The 15,945-nt window shown below is 39.1% G+C and overlaps 1 protein-coding gene across 8 annotated transcripts in view; it reads left to right on the forward strand.

The window, feature by feature from the left end:
* LOC143216904 (1-phosphatidylinositol 4,5-bisphosphate phosphodiesterase epsilon-1) overlaps positions 1 to 15,945 on the forward strand; it is a 149,325-nt gene that overhangs the window by 16,201 nt on the left and 117,179 nt on the right. For 7 of the 8 annotated variants that reach the window (XM_076440476.1, XM_076440480.1, XM_076440474.1 and 4 more), the window contains exon 2: positions 9,953 to 9,998. The exons of the other annotated variant lie outside the window; for it this stretch is intronic. The gene's annotated coding sequence lies outside the window, so the exon portion shown is untranslated. The remainder of the gene's footprint in view (positions 1 to 9,952; positions 9,999 to 15,945) is intronic. 8 annotated transcript variants of the gene reach the window in all.

Consider the following 15,945-nt stretch of genomic DNA (forward strand, 5'->3'; position numbering starts at 1 on the left):
TATTAGTTTCATTAGTTTCACCTTAATAAGATAATTAAAAGAAGAACGAAATTTTCTTATGGCTCCTGTGTCTGGCAATCAATGCAAACATTTTTTATTTTGCATAAAGATCCGCAGTCTAACGATTACACACTCGTTTTGCTAGATTAATTTACAAGGTGTTTCAGCTTGCAAAATGGAATCTGGAACGATTGAGAAACGTTGGGAGAAGCGCGCTGGGATTCTTTAAAATGACATTTGAACGGCAGCGTATTTGACTGACGGAAGTCTAGAGTTTAGAAATAGATCGGCCTGATTACACAATGCGGGCGCGAGTTACGGGTTTTCAAGGTAGCCTACGCCATATAATCCATGTGGTTTTCCATGGAACCTCCTTCCATCGAAAAATGGGACGATCTGCCATCTTGTCGACCGTGCCATTATTTCGGGGAATTTTAAACTCTTTAAAACTTTTGGAACTTTTATCGCGAACTTTTTTCAGTAGGTTGAATCGTTTAAAACTTTTCTGATCACCCGATCCTTTAAAAGTCGCCTTCGTCGACTGTTATCGAAAATTATTTATTTGTTTACAATCTATATAAATATTTGCTTGAATGAATAAAAGATTAGAGCGACGACTCTCTCGATTGGGAAGTAGTAAGTAGTTTTTAGTTGATTTGAATCGCGTTAAAGCAACGCGGATAGCACGGTGGGCCAAAGGAAGAACGTGTTGGTACATATGGCGGCTGATTTGAATTAAAGCGCGGTAATTTGAATACGAGACTGTGAATCCAAGTCCAGCACGCTGGATCGGATAGAAATTGTGCTACAGGAGCTCGAGGCTCTGGTAGAGAGACATTCGGATTTCTATGAAATCGTTTTCGTGCGGTGGCCACGATGTTGATCCCTGACATTGCTAAGCTTCGCAGCCAGTGCAGTGTAGGCACGCTCGCAAACTGACAAGTAAAGACCTCGCGTGTCTGCTGTGCACGTAGAGATGCATAAACGGTGACACTTCTCTTTGTTCTTGCGCGGCTCGTACAGGCATTATTCAGATTTAAATTGCAACGCATTCCACTTTTCCGACTTTTTTTTCCCTACGACCACTCAAGTAAAAGCGAGCCCTTTGAGATGGCGCGGCGCGCAGCGCGCGACGCGAACCAAAACTGTTGTCACGGCCGCCTTCTAATTGTTAGTTTGGCTCTTGCAGGCGTCATGGACGGTCTAATATAAATTTACATACTCGTTGAAAATTCTAATCCTTATGTCTATGGTATGGTCTAAGGTAAAACATGCAATTCATACATATAAATTAATCTGTGATCTCACCCTGGAGCATAATACATCCCTCAAAAGAATTAAGGGATCACTTGTGCGAACCCGAAAAATTGCTCCCACTTTACGTGATCATAACTCCGTATCGATATCGTTAAACAATGGTTTGAAACCTCCAGTTTCAGATGCTCTGTTGCAAATTGTTGCTATGTTGGTTTTTTACGAAGTTATAGCGAGATGAAGACAACATTGACGGTTAACAAACATTTTGTGCAACTTTGGAACATCACACGGGGAGCAACAAATTTTTTTGATAAATCGCGCGTTAATATCGTTTGGAAGGGCTACCTTTCCTGTATAAAATGTGTGGTTGCTGATTATTGTGCGATTTTTTTTATTCGAGTTATTCAACATTGCACTAAATATGGACTTTTTCACTTTAACTGGCTCCAGAAAGCGAAAAAATCGATTTCTTGCAAAATCCTGAGGTCGTAGACAAATTTTGAGACCAGATTTGAAATCGGCGTGAAACAATCTACGGGAAATGATATATAGCATGTTAAAAAAAAATTTTTCTGCACATGGTACTGGAGAAACCACATTTTTTTGAAATTCTACATGTTTAACGAATTTTCTCAACGTTAAAAAACGTTCGTACCATAATCTCCATATTTTTCCCATATTCTGCAAAGTTTCAGCTTTAATTTAAAAAAATTTCATCGCTCTACCTCATTTCTATCGAAAGTTCTTTGATTTTGAATCGAGTTTGGTCCAAATTTTCCACTGTGCGCCGCACTATTGGCCGAACCGACGAAATCTGTGTAAAAATCAACGAACTTCCGATAGAAATGAGATAGAGCGCGATGAAATTTTTTTAAAATGAAAGCTGAAACTTCGCAGAATATGAAATAATTATGGAGATTGTGGTATGAACGTTTTTTAACCTTGAGAAAATACGTTAAACTTGCACAATTTCAAGAAAATTGTGGCTTTTTCAATACCACGTGCGGAAAATTTTTTTTTTTAACATGCTATATATCATTTCCCGTAGATTTTTTCACGTTGATTTCAAATCTGGTCTCAAAATTTGTCTACGACTTCAGGATTTGGCAAGAAATCGATTTTCGATCCAAATTTTCCACTGTGTGTCGGTACCGTATTCATGTCAGGCAGCCGCTGTACGTGGCGCGCTAATTTCTGCGAAGCACTAACTTCAAACACAGCTGCCATAGGTAAAAAAGTGTCGCGGCGAGTTCATAGGGTACTCGATCGAATCGGCAGAATCTCTGCTTCAATCTGACGTTCGGATCATAGTATTACGATCATTTCCCGTCGAGATATAGCGAGTTAAAGGAAAAATGGAAATTGTGCATTTTTTAAGCATATTTTCAGAAACACCTGGTATATGGAAATGTTAATGTCATTGAAAAAACAAAAGAAGTGTCTTGAAGAGAAAGAAACGCTCTTTCTATTGCTTTTTTGCACAAGATTCTACGATAATTTCTTTGCTTTCTGGAGTCAGTTAAAGTTAAAAAGCCAACATTTACTTCAATGTTGAATAACTCGAATAAAAAAAATCGCAGAATAATCAACAACCACACAATTTACACAGGAAAGACAGCCCTTTCAAATGATATTAACGCGATTTATCAAAAAAATTTGTTGCTCCCCGTGTGATGTTCCAAAGTTGCACAATATTTTTGTTAACCGTCAATAATAACACAGCAACAATTTGAAACGAAGCATCTGAAACTAGATGTTTCAGGCTTTCATCAAACCATTGTTTAACGATATCGATACAGCAATTTTGGCCGGAGTTATGATCACGTAAAGTGGGAGCAATTTTTCGGGTTCGCACAAGTGATCCCTTAATTCTTTTGAAGAGTGTAGAATCCTTCGGTACTTTTGCTATTTGTCAATGAAAATATGAAAGAAAAGATTTCCAAAAGAAATCCGAGAGAATAAATTTGTTCCCAGCAGTCTAGTTATCGAGTTTCTGTTAATAAACGACGGTCCAAGCGTGTTGTAACTCACGCTGTGCTGTAGGGCTGTAGGTCAGAGACAGTAGGGAGCGAGGTGTATTCGCACGAACCGGTGGCAGTCTGCGAGAGACGTGGACAGGAAACGGGAGGTGTACCCCGTTTTCCGTATTGTCAGATCCCCGTTGGACGGATTTCTTTCTCTCGGAAGAGAAATATGTAGTCGCGGGTTTAGGAGGTGAACGTACCGGAGGAGGCGACTTACTTCGCACAGCTGGTAGGTTGGAGCAAGCACCGATTCATCGTGAAAACGAAACCGAACACCGACTATGTATTACGTGTACATGTACCTATGTACACTGGCTTCTCACCTGTCGATCGCGTGTCCGCTTTATGCGATCTTTTTTTATCTTTCTCGTACAACTTTCGTTTCAACTTTTTTGTAAATATCATTTGTTATTCTTGAGATAACGCCTCGGATAAGTTGAAAGAAATTCTGCCGTGTCTCGTGGGGTTTTCTATTGTTTATCGCTCGCGTGGGCGTTAAGAGCATTTTACATTAAAGCATCGTATCATCTGCTCGTTATCTTTGCCCCTCTACTGTCCAAGGACTGCGAATTATCTCTGCTGTCTCGTCCAAGAATTTAGCAAATTCAGATATGTATTTAGGATTTGAAACGTTACAAATTCGTAGAACGAACAGAGAATTGACAAATTACACCTTCGGTGTAACGAAGCGCGATTGTAAACATTTTTATTCGTTTTGTCAACGTATAAAATGGGAGTTTATTTCAAGAAGAAAACGGGGGACTGCAACGTAAGCACGCAGCGCCGTAATAAGAATTGAAGAACTACAGTTTTGTTACTTGACGTTCATCAGCCGAGACTTTTGCAATTATCATTATGCCGCGCATTGTGAAAAGTAAGTGGCTTATTTTGAAGAGAGTTTGTCAGTTTCATTATTTCTTCTCTCTCGCGGTGAAAGGTATATGTATGTATCGTTTATAAACCCACACGTGGCATTTATCGATTTTTATAACTACATACAGCAGCGTAGTTATCGTTGTACAGGGTGTATAAACGGTAATGGTCATACCTCTGGATCAGTGGACATTTGTAAGAGAAACTTGCCGCAAAAGCGTTTACAACAAAGAAAATTATTGTTAAAGATTGTTTTTACTTCAACACCTTCCACGCATCCAGAAGAGAACAAGTTTGAAGGAAGCCACACATGTAAACAAATACATAGTTATTGAGATATAAGCTGTTAAGCTTAGACAGATCATAATCGTCTGCGTACCAAACAAATTTAAGGATGTTCTGGAGGTATATAAAAACGCAACAAAATTTTGGAAAATTTGACAAAATATATTCTTATTAAATTAATGCAATTACCAAAGTTTGGGTTCGATTCACTGCACCGTTTAAGAATTATAGCAACTTAACCTGTAACTACCCGCGCTGGTGTAAAAAGTACACCAATACAATAATATGTGTACTGTCCAGAGCACGAGAGAAGACGAGTGGGAGGGGCGTGGGGAAGTGGAGAGCGCGCCGGAGTGGTCAGACTACAACAACGTAGACGCCGCCCCCACTCTCATACGCTCTTCTTCTCGTCTTCTCTCGTGCTCCGTTTACAATTGGTGGGTTCCCCTTCCATACGTCCGAGCAAGGTCACTGCTCCGACCCTGCTCAGGAGCAGGGTCGATTGCTCCTGCTCCCAAATCGTCCACCTGTGCATGCCTGCCGTAAGGGGTGAAAAGGGGGTTTGAAATCTAAGATGGCGGCATAACATAAAATTAAAACTCTATAGGGGTGAATGGGGGGTTAAAAGGTTTTATGGAGAAACAATATCAATTTCCGAGGGCATTAAACGGTTTTCTATGCGAGCGAAGCCGCGGGCAAAAGCTAGTAATTCATAGAATTTAAACCGAAAAGCTTGGTCTTTGGAAGCTAAATTCAGTTCGTTCCACATCGATTGACGGATGACCAAAAATTGAACCGAATTGGGCATTAATTGTCATTGATTTTTTGACCAAACATCACATTTTTTTGCTTCAACATCCAGCGTATTCACCCGACTTGGCTCCCCACGACTATTTTCTATTCCCGAAGCTGCATTTGGCAATGAAAGGAAATCGTTATGCATCAATTGAAGACATTCAACGGTCAACGACGAGTAGTCTCAACACCATTCCGATCAGCGATATAAAAAAGTCGTTTGATGCACTTCTTGAACGTGCGAATCGCTGTATTTCTGCTAACGGTGAATATTTCGAATAAATAAAATGATTTTTGCCAAGATTTTTTAACTACTTTTGATTCTATATAGCCATTCCGGTTACTTTTGGGACAGAGGGTGTAGAATTATTACGTGTACAGAACGATTCAGAACTTGCGGTACAGTCCAGATAACTTTTAGAATAACCGTAAATTATGTGATACAGCGATTCGTAAACATTAGCTCCCGCTAGTTACGCAGAAATATTTTTTTTTACGTTTCATGTCGCATTTCATGCTTTAGAAATTTGTACACGTTCATAAAATGATTGCACGTAGCCATAGTAAATATAATCTACAGCGAATGAGAGATTGAATGGGCGTTCCATTAAAATCAATGGAGTCGCATTCCTGAACGAAAGCAGACTTGGCGTAGATCAGTGGCAGGAATGGAACGTCGAAATGTGAAAGGGAAACTGAAAGTTTATGAATCTTCGGATATTGATGACAGCTCTGCGAAAATAATGAAATGGCACGTGTCCAAAGGGACCGGCGCGGCGCGCAACATCCATCGGGGGGAAGTAAAGAAGTACGGGAAGACTGGCTTTCAAAACTGGCTGACAGCCAGTTTCCATTCGGTTGATACGTCTGCCCTCTGTACATCCGAATAATGCTGTTACACGACGAAAATCGACTTCGCTTTCGGCTGCATAAGGGTTAAAGGTCGCGTTAAACGGAGCCGGTTCATTTAGGAATGCCTGACCTCCCTGCTATCTCTTATTCCTATTTTTAAATCGAATATACACCGAAATGATGTGCTTAAACCTTTCGCTACTCCTCCTTTAATCGACGCTAAATTGATTTCAATTTCTTTTTATTATCCTTCTTATTCGTACCCTTATTTCTATTTTTCCATCGAATATACACCGAAATGATGTGCTTAAACCTTCCGCTACTCTTCCTTTAATCGACGCTAAATTTATTTCAATTTCTTTTTATTATCCTTCTTATTCGCACTCTTATTTCTGTTTTTCTATCGAATATACGATTTACACGACTGATTTCACGATTTATTATGCAGCGATTAAGTAATACAATGAATGCGTCACAATTTCTCAGATTAGTCTACACCGTTTCCTTGGATAAAAAATTTGGATTGTTAATTACGAAAATCGAATGTTGGTATTGAGATAGCTTGTATGGGAAGGTACATCATTCCCCGTGTACCGGAATATTCGCTGTAACGATACAGGTACAATAATTAATGAGATAATCGATACTTTCCAACCTTAATTGAATTCTGCTGGAAGCGTATTCTGCAATACCGATGTGTAATTACGTGCTCCTTTACCGAAAAATTAGGTACATACAATGGGTCTCTTCTCAGAATAATATTCATCAAGTGATTCTCTAACGATCTGCGCCATTCTCATCGATATCACAAACGGGAAAGCATCATGGATTTAAATATGTTCGCTGCGAAACTCTTTTTCCATTCCGATTGCGAATAGAATGCGATAACAAGTATTTCTATGCTCCGACTGTTGTTCGAATACATTTGAAATCAATAATTCATATATTCGATGGAATATAAAAGATCGATCTTTTGGCCCGACTACGCTAGATTGTCCCTTTAAGCCGGAGTATTAAGGACAAGCTGAAGCTTGAACCAGTCTTCCCGCAAGGAGACGCGCACCAAAGTCATGTTAGCCCATCAACCAGTTACTTGTCAGCTCTGCTTCGGTGGCTAACTTCGTCCCCCGTTCCCGCACAGGTTTCGAGAAAATTCAATTGAACTAACAGAGAAATGAGAATTCTGAAAAAGGAACGACGAGCATGTTACAGCGCGCCCAGCGTGACCTCGCGGAATCCGTAACTTTTGCGCAGCTTCTGTCCGAACGACGAGTGTCAATAAAATTTATAACAAACTTGCACCGCTATGTAAACTAAATGATTTCTGCCAGAGACCAACTTTTGCTACAGATTCCGTCGTTGATAATCTCCGGACGATCCGTGCCGCGAACTTTACGCGCTTTTCCAGATATCTGCTCGTATAATTTGTTACAAGTTGTTTTTCAGCCGCTGATCACGTATATTTCATTGATTTTACGATTAACACAGTGAAACAGAAACAAGTACTGTTTGTAATTTCTTGAATGCGTTTCTTTATTTTGTACATTGTAGATGATTTACGGGTAAAAATTGCGTAAGACGGTGTACTATCGCTTGCAATAAAAAGGTCGCCTTTCATAATTTATAAAATTGTACTAATAGCGGCAGTTGAATGAAATAATACAGCGGACGAAATTTCTATAAGAACATCATAATTTTCTGCCAAAAGTTCATTTATACGGTAAATTTATGTTAGTATAGTGTGAAAACCGTATGAACACCAATGTATTATTACCGTAAAGTAGTGCATGTAAACAAATTCGAAAGTTCTCAGATAAAACGATAAATTTATCTCAGTTCTGTATAATCATTACTACAAGAAACATCGTCCATACCTCAGACAGAGTAAATATTGAAATTTAAATACAAAATTGTTCAACATACATACATATAATAATTCTTCATTTATTAGAATAACACGCGGAAAAGTTTTAAATCTCGAAGAAAGAATAAAAATAGATGCATACCACGATGCAGGTTGCTCTATTCGAGAGATAGCCAAAAAATTAATAGATCTACTTGCATACATCATTTTCTAAAATTGCGTGAAAAATATGGCAAAAATCATTATACAGGTGGAAATACAAAACTCACAAGGCGTGATCGTTCTCGTATCTTTAAAGAAATATCAACTAATAATAGCACTGCCATTGAAGTAGCAAGAGTTTTGGATCTACCAATAACTACACGACGTGTACAGCAAATATTGCAACACGATACACGGTTAAAATGGAGTAAAAAAGTAATGAAGCCACCTCTTACCCAGGAGCACAAAACTGCAAGATTAAAATTCGCAAGAGATCACATGACCTGGCGTCAAGAGTGGAAAAATGTTATATTTTCCGATGAAAAAAAAATTTAATCTAGACGGTCCCGACGGTTTTAGATACTATTGGTATGATTTACGTAAGGATAAAGCCGTAGCGATTAGTAGGAATTTCGGCGGTGGAAGTTTAATGGTGTGGGCTGCGTTCAGCTATAATTCGAAAACACCAATATGCAAAACTTGTACGAGAATGAACGCAGAAAAATACATTGCCCTATTAGAAAACACTTTAATTTGCTTCATCGAAGAAAATCGTGACGACAACGTTATTTTTCAACAAGATAACGCAACGATACACAATGCTAAGAAGACTCGGGAGTGGTTTAGACAAAAGAATTTGCAACTAATGAACTGGCCGTCACGTTCCCACGATCTAAACCCAATAGAAAATTTATGGGGAATCCTATCACGAGCAATATATAAAAATGGGAAGGAGTATAACAACGTTAAAGAGTTAGAAAACGCAGTAAGATACGAGTGGAATCAAATCCATAAAACAACGTTGCAGAAATTAGTTTGTTGTATGGAAAATAGAATATTTGAAGTGATTAACTGTAACGGTGGAAGTACTAAATACTACTAATTATATACTTGGTTTTTGTTCGAATTTATTAGACAGTTTTTACAGAAATTTCGTTATACTTGTGTACATTAAGTTGTAATACTTTGTTCATAACAAAAACGAAGCAGTTTTTTTGAATCAGAATATTGATTTCTGCTTTTTTATATTCCTTAACTATTTTTCTAGCCTTCTTTTAATCATATTATCAAAAATACTTAACTCTTTTGTTCAAAATAGTGTTCTTATAGAAATTTCGTCCACTGTAGGTCTATGTTGGCACATTCGCTTATCAGAGTAATTGTCCCAGGCTGGTCCATAGTAATCGAGTAGTCGCGCGAGTCTAAGGACGATGTAATCGGTCGAAGGCCATTCAAGAACCATCGATGAACACTTTTCCTCCTCCACCAGCGGTGCTTAGTTCCTCCCATAAGCTTCAAGTTTACTTGGTAAACCTATACCACTGTGCGCATTTCGAAGCAGCTGAACCAGTTCTTTAGACAGCTTAATGAGCTTCTCAGGTAACTTTACCAGCTTCTGTGGCAGCTTAACCAGCTCCCGAGACTGTTTAACCAATTACTTAGGAAGCTTGTGTATCGACTCCGCGACCCGCAAATACTCTATACTTAATCCGTAACTTTAAATATCATTGTAGTGTATACCATATCCGTAAACAGGTTCACATGTTGAACCCATCTGCCTACTCCGGTAACTCGTGGCAGGGATTGTGTACACGGGTAGTAATATTCATGATACTTTGGCTGTATTCGTGGTTCAGGCTGCTCGAAAATTTCCGCCTCAGATTAATATTTACATAATTATAGCTGGCGGTACCGATTTTACCGACAAAGTGTGGGATATTGCGTCGCTTTTGCATGAAATATAACAAGAAATTGGACGATCCGCGGATATTAAAAATGGCCCTGTTTTGTTTGTTTACAGATACCTTGACGTCTGCTCGACAGATCAGCCCGACAAATTCCACGAGGTACGTAACCTCTCGCGTTTCCGTGAAGAAACACGGGACGACTTTCACAGGCGATAATCCAACTTTTGCAATTTTTCATGCGGGCGAAGTTGAAAATATGTTGCCCCGGCTCCGCGAGAGAATACAATTATGCAAATAACGTTTTCTCGAAAGGCTGCGTGTCTCAGCAGCGCGGAAACTTTTTTCCGATGTGTGTAATTAAATACGAAGCGAGAAGGACAGAGCAAGACACAAAACGATGAGATGGTAAGGGAAGGGAAGGGGAGGGGAGGAGGATGGGACGGAATTAATGGGAAAACGGAAGTTATATGGAACATAAAGAGAATAAACAAAAGTGCAAAGTTCGGTCGTCTAGTTAATCGATAAAAGCAACCGCCCCGGGAAACCGTAACTGAAATTTTTTTCCCCGCCAACTGTCCAAACAATTTTAATGAAATATTGGGAAATTCGGACAATTTACACACGGGGCCGTTCCTTTTCTCCCGAGAGAGAATTCTCTCGCGCACGGTTTTCCCCTTCAGGAACGTGCAAATAGGCCCCAAACCCCCCTACCCACCTCCGCGTGACTTTTCCTCCGTGTGGTTTTGTTTCTTCGGTTTTTCTTTCATTTCCAGCGACTTTATTGTTCGATCGGTTTGACGGTAAATTTACATCAACTCATTCGTATGCGCTGTCGGAAACTGAATGGTGGCAGGAACAACGCATATTGTCTGTATATCTGTTTCCATTAATTGATTCCTGTGCGCGGATTCGTTTAAAATACGTTGCGTTGCGTTGCGTCGCGTCGCGTCGCGTACACACCGCGAAGGATGACCAGAGAGATGTAATGATTGGAACGGGAAATTGATTAAAAAGAGAAACAAATAAATGCGATGCTTCGAGCATCGATGATTAATAGCCTTAATAATGCTGACCCGTTTCACTTTGTTGCTTCGCAAATGTAAATGTGATTTTATTAGTCTTCTAATTGAATCACTGTCTAGACTAGACACGCGGCCAGTTTCGACATCACAGCTCTGAATTCTCGTGAAATTTGAGCGAACGTCAAATATATTATATTAATTACCACTTTTCGATTTTTCCCCGATCGAACGTTTCACTTTCCATTTTTTTCTCTCCCTTTGTCATTCTATTTCGAGTTAATACCTGTCCCGGCTGTGACGGTGCACTCGATATCCACACACGTGCGTGTTTGAAACGCTTGTCATGTGCAGATCTCGAACGCGAACGTGCACCGCATTTTCCATATCGCGGCGGTCTAGAAAAAGTCCAGCAAGAAGTCTGACGATCCCGTGGAAACCTGGTGTGCAGGTCGGAATCACGTCCTTACACCTATGTATGTATATCCGAGTCACCGTGCCGCCCATTTTATTATTACCACGTTTTTATATTAGCTCGCTTTCTTGTCTGTCTGTTTGTTCGGTACAAATTTCCAATTGATTTTAAACTAATTTCCCGATGAGCTAGAGACTTGAAATTTTAAACATAGCTCAGAACTGAATGACAATGCAATATTTTTAAAAAATTTTTTAAAAAGCCTACACGTTTAGGAGATATATAAACTATTAAAAATTTAACCGTTACACCCTCCGGTTCGTTAAAACGAAAAACGTGGGGCGCAAGATAATACATAGCATAGTTGGGCAGTATATTTAAATACTTCTGTGCCACTTGAAATGTAGACGGGCTTGAATTGGGCAAATAGAGCCTCGGCTCTACAACGCCATCTCTGTACTACGATATGGGGAGTAACGAATAAACCATTAAATAACCATTAAAATTATTTAAATACCATTTGGAATAAAAGATACATAACTTTTATTTGTTATTCGAAGGTTCGAATAAAAAACTATCTTTCATTCGACTTTTATTTAAATAATTTTGTATTTTGTAATTTTGTAAGCGGATGTATGTATTCGAAGCTTCGAATACAATTTGTAACTATTATTCATCGGATACATTCTCGGCGAATACAAGATTATTTAAATAAAAGTCGAATAAAAGATACTTTTGTATTCGAACCTTCGAATAACGAATACTGTATCTTTTACTCGTTATTCGAAATTTCTATTTAAATACAATTTAAAGACAATGTATTTAAATACAATTTTTGCCCATCACTGATTCATAGTAAGGAGTGTAGAGAGAGTAGCTGCCGCTGAGAAAACTCGCACAACAGTTCATATCATTTGCAGTGCAATAAAATTGTTAGTGATTTAGGTGAACTATTCATGCATCAATTATTCTATTGCATGCGCCCCACGTTTTTCGTTTTAAAATTCAAAATTCACAATTACAAATTTTCAGGACTATCTGTACGGGGTTAGAAAAAATTATTTTATACTTTTAGTCCGTTTTTTAAAAATTTATTTTATACTTTTTAGTCCGTTTTAGAAACGTGGTATTTTTTAAAAATTTATGTTTATTCTTTGCTTTATTCCGCACCGTGGCTGGGTATCGGGCAATGTTGACAGCGAGCTGGTTGCTTCCTCGCCTAATCGAATAAAATTCCGCGAAAATTTCGCGCGATTCTACCGCGTGCCTCTCGTGAGCGCGCATCAATATGTATTCTCCACTCCAACGTCTGCAACGTGTACGTCTGCAACAAAAGATACCGAATAGTAGAAGAATACAATAATTCCAATTATCGATCGTAAATGTTGACTATCAAAATTATAGATGCTTTCGGCGCTACCGTTTCGATCAATTACTAGTAGAAGAATACATTAGCTCCATTAGCGCGAGTCTTGCTGGCTCGAGGCTAGAGTTCGTCGCGTCGTGTCGTGTCGGGCATGTTTACCGCTTGACTGGTTCCAAGGGGGATTCCGCAATGGTGGGGAAACAATTTTGACAGTTCCGGTAGAGATCTTTGCTTTACAGTTTACGGGTACGGAGATAATACGCTATTACTTCCAGCAAGTAGAATCGGTAGGTGACGAGCAGACGCGTCAGCCGATTGCTATCCAATAGCGTTATTCCTATTTTTCCGACTTGTTTCCGCATGTATCGTAGAATCAGCATCCGGCGCGGCGGCGGCAACTTGTGCCGCGACTTCGGAACCACCCTCTGTAAAAAATCGAAACTCGAGCGACTTTTTAAGCGCGAACGTACACCGCAATCCACGCACGTTCTCGGTGCAAAGTACTATGTAAGTATTGGCTTTGCGGAAACGAGAACAAGGAGAGTTCGCGTAAGACATTTCGCGATCTTAGACAATGATATAGCGAGTCTCTGAGGACGTTGCCTGTGTGCAAATGTATCGTAGGACTGGCTCTGAGAGGAGAGGAGTATACATACATACGTACCGATATTGAAAATCTTCGAAAGCGTTCTGTCCGAGTCCGCGGATGCATTTTGCATAGTCTAATTTCTTCTTATAGTCTAGTCAAGAAAAAGTTGTAGAGGGAAATGGAAGGAACACAATTTTTAACTTTGGGTCTTTGTTTGGACTAGTTAGGAGATAAACATACTAAAAGTCCCTACTCCTAGGAGGTGAGCGGGGTGGAGGGGGGCACGCAGAAGGTCCCCTTTTTCGGTTTTTCGCTTATATCCCGGAAATTATGCGTCCTAGCGATAAGACCATTCTATACAAAATTAAAGCTGACAAAATGTGCCACAAGATTGATTTAATTCAGTTTTTCGCTATATCGCATAGTTTCCGAGATATCCGCGCTCAAAGTTCACTAATTGTGAAAAAGAACTCTTCAGCACGATTAGTGAAGTTTGAGCGCGGATATCTCGGAAACTATGCGAGATAGCGAAAAACTGAATGGAATCAATCTTGTGGCACATTTTGTCAGCTTTAATTTTGTATCGAATGGTCTTATCGCTAGAAACCATAGTTTCTGAGATATAACCGGGGAAACTGAAAAAGATGACCTCCTACGTGCCCCCCTGCACCCCGCTCACCTCCTAGGAATAGAGACTTTTAGTATGTTTACCTCCTAACTAGTCCAAACAAAGTCCCAAAGTTAAAAATTGTGTTCCTTCCATTTCCCACTACACCCCCCTTATGCGCATTCATTGACTGGACTATTATGAAAATAAATTACCGTTGGCAGAGAGCAGCCGATATTAATGTTTGAAGAACTGTCGCAACGATTGAGAATTAAAAAAATTTTGAAACAGAACGATATTTTCAAAGAGACGTTTATTTAATTAAGGAACACTTTATTCGGTTCGAATATTTCTATCGTTGTATATCGTACACTCGATCGAACACGTAAAAAATCAGCACGAGATAAAAGCAGAACTATTGACCGAATCGATACATGAACCACTTCAAATTTTTTACTTTTTCATTAGTGTGCTGTTTTTGAAAATCAGTTGCAATAAAAATTTGTTGTTTCTCCTCCGCATAAAGAACACATTATTTTCCGACTATGTGTCTATCATTTTTCTCATATACAAATTTAATTTATCACCAATTATTAACTACTCTTAGCTCTTCTCATTCATTTATTCAAAACTATTTGAATATATTTCCTGCTTCTCTCTTTTACCTTTTCCTCTTTCCATGTTCGAGCCCGTTGTGGTTGCGGTTGCGGGTGAATCGGTATGCGAGATTCAAATTTCTGGACGTGGTTGCATATATATATTCTTCGAGTTATCGATAAATCTCGAACGCGATCGATCCTCCTCGCGAAACCTCGAAGACGAAATCAATTCCGCTCGAATGGATAACGTGCAGCGAAGTTGCATTCGCGTATCCTTTTACTTACTCTGTTATCTTCTTACGTCGTCTTATTACACTGCAATTGCCGTTACACTTGCGCATAGTAATTGCATGTAATCCGAGTGAAAATAAAATTCATTCCTATAACAATGACATTATTTCCTCGACAAGGAAGAACCTTTTGCGTCATCTTCACTTTCTGCGAGCAGGGTGAGTCAAAATCACGTTCCACGCTGTTTATGTTACATAATCTCGTTACATCGAATCTTATTTGTCTACGAATACTATCTCTTAAAAACAAAAGAATTGTAACGTAAATAGATATGATTGGCAAAACAAATAAACTTTTCCTTGCGTTACCAGAAATGTTTGCGTTCTTTTCTGTAAATTTTGCCCTTATACCTATGTTATCCAGTAGATTTAGACGAGAAGATGTGAAAAATCCAAGTCTCGATCCTGCAGGGTCAATGTTTCGCCGTTTAAAACTGCTTAAAGTTGAACATTGCAGTGTTTTTTATAGGTTAGCGCCGCCATGTTGTGTGTAAATAGTGACGGTCGCGCGCCGCTTACTGAGCAAAACCGCTAGGTGGCACCACAAGCACGCGCTGATTTTCATCACGTAGATTTCCACCAAGCAACTACATAATTTATTAATTATCGGTCATTACTAGACTGCGGATCTTTATACATTTATGACAAAAATGGGTACATGTAATTTAAAGTAGTGGACATGTTAAAAATATTTAAGGACATCAATATATTAGTTTCAGCTTCATAGAATAATTAAAACAAAAATACAATTTTTATTTGGCTCTCGTGTCCTGCAATCAATGCAAACATTTTTTATTTTGCATAAAGATCTGCAGTCTAGTCATTACACACACACACACATCAGTGCTACGATATGGTGCAACATTTCACGCGCATACGCGGCGATTTCAGCCTCGGTAAAGTAAGATTCTCGATAAAATGGGGTACCTTGAGCACGCCCCAGAATTTTAAAAAATTGGTTTGATTTGATTCTGGAAAATGAATGTACAATAATGTGTATTTGTGTATATTTTGTAACTCCTAGGACATTTTCTGGAGTGTTTTTGTCCGGAACAGATTCTTTCGGTACATTCCAGCCAATATAACTGCCTCAGGGCTCTGCTCATCATTCTGATTAGTGTTCCTGATTTCTCAACAATTTTCATTTCTCGAGAAATGAGAAATGAATTCAGAGAAATGAATAAATATCGGAGATATTTAAATAACTACATTAAAATGTAG

The sequence above is a fragment of the Lasioglossum baleicum genome, chromosome 16 (assembly GCF_051020765.1).
Source record: "Lasioglossum baleicum chromosome 16, iyLasBale1, whole genome shotgun sequence".
In the NCBI taxonomy this organism is placed as follows: domain Eukaryota; kingdom Metazoa; phylum Arthropoda; class Insecta; order Hymenoptera; family Halictidae; genus Lasioglossum; species Lasioglossum baleicum.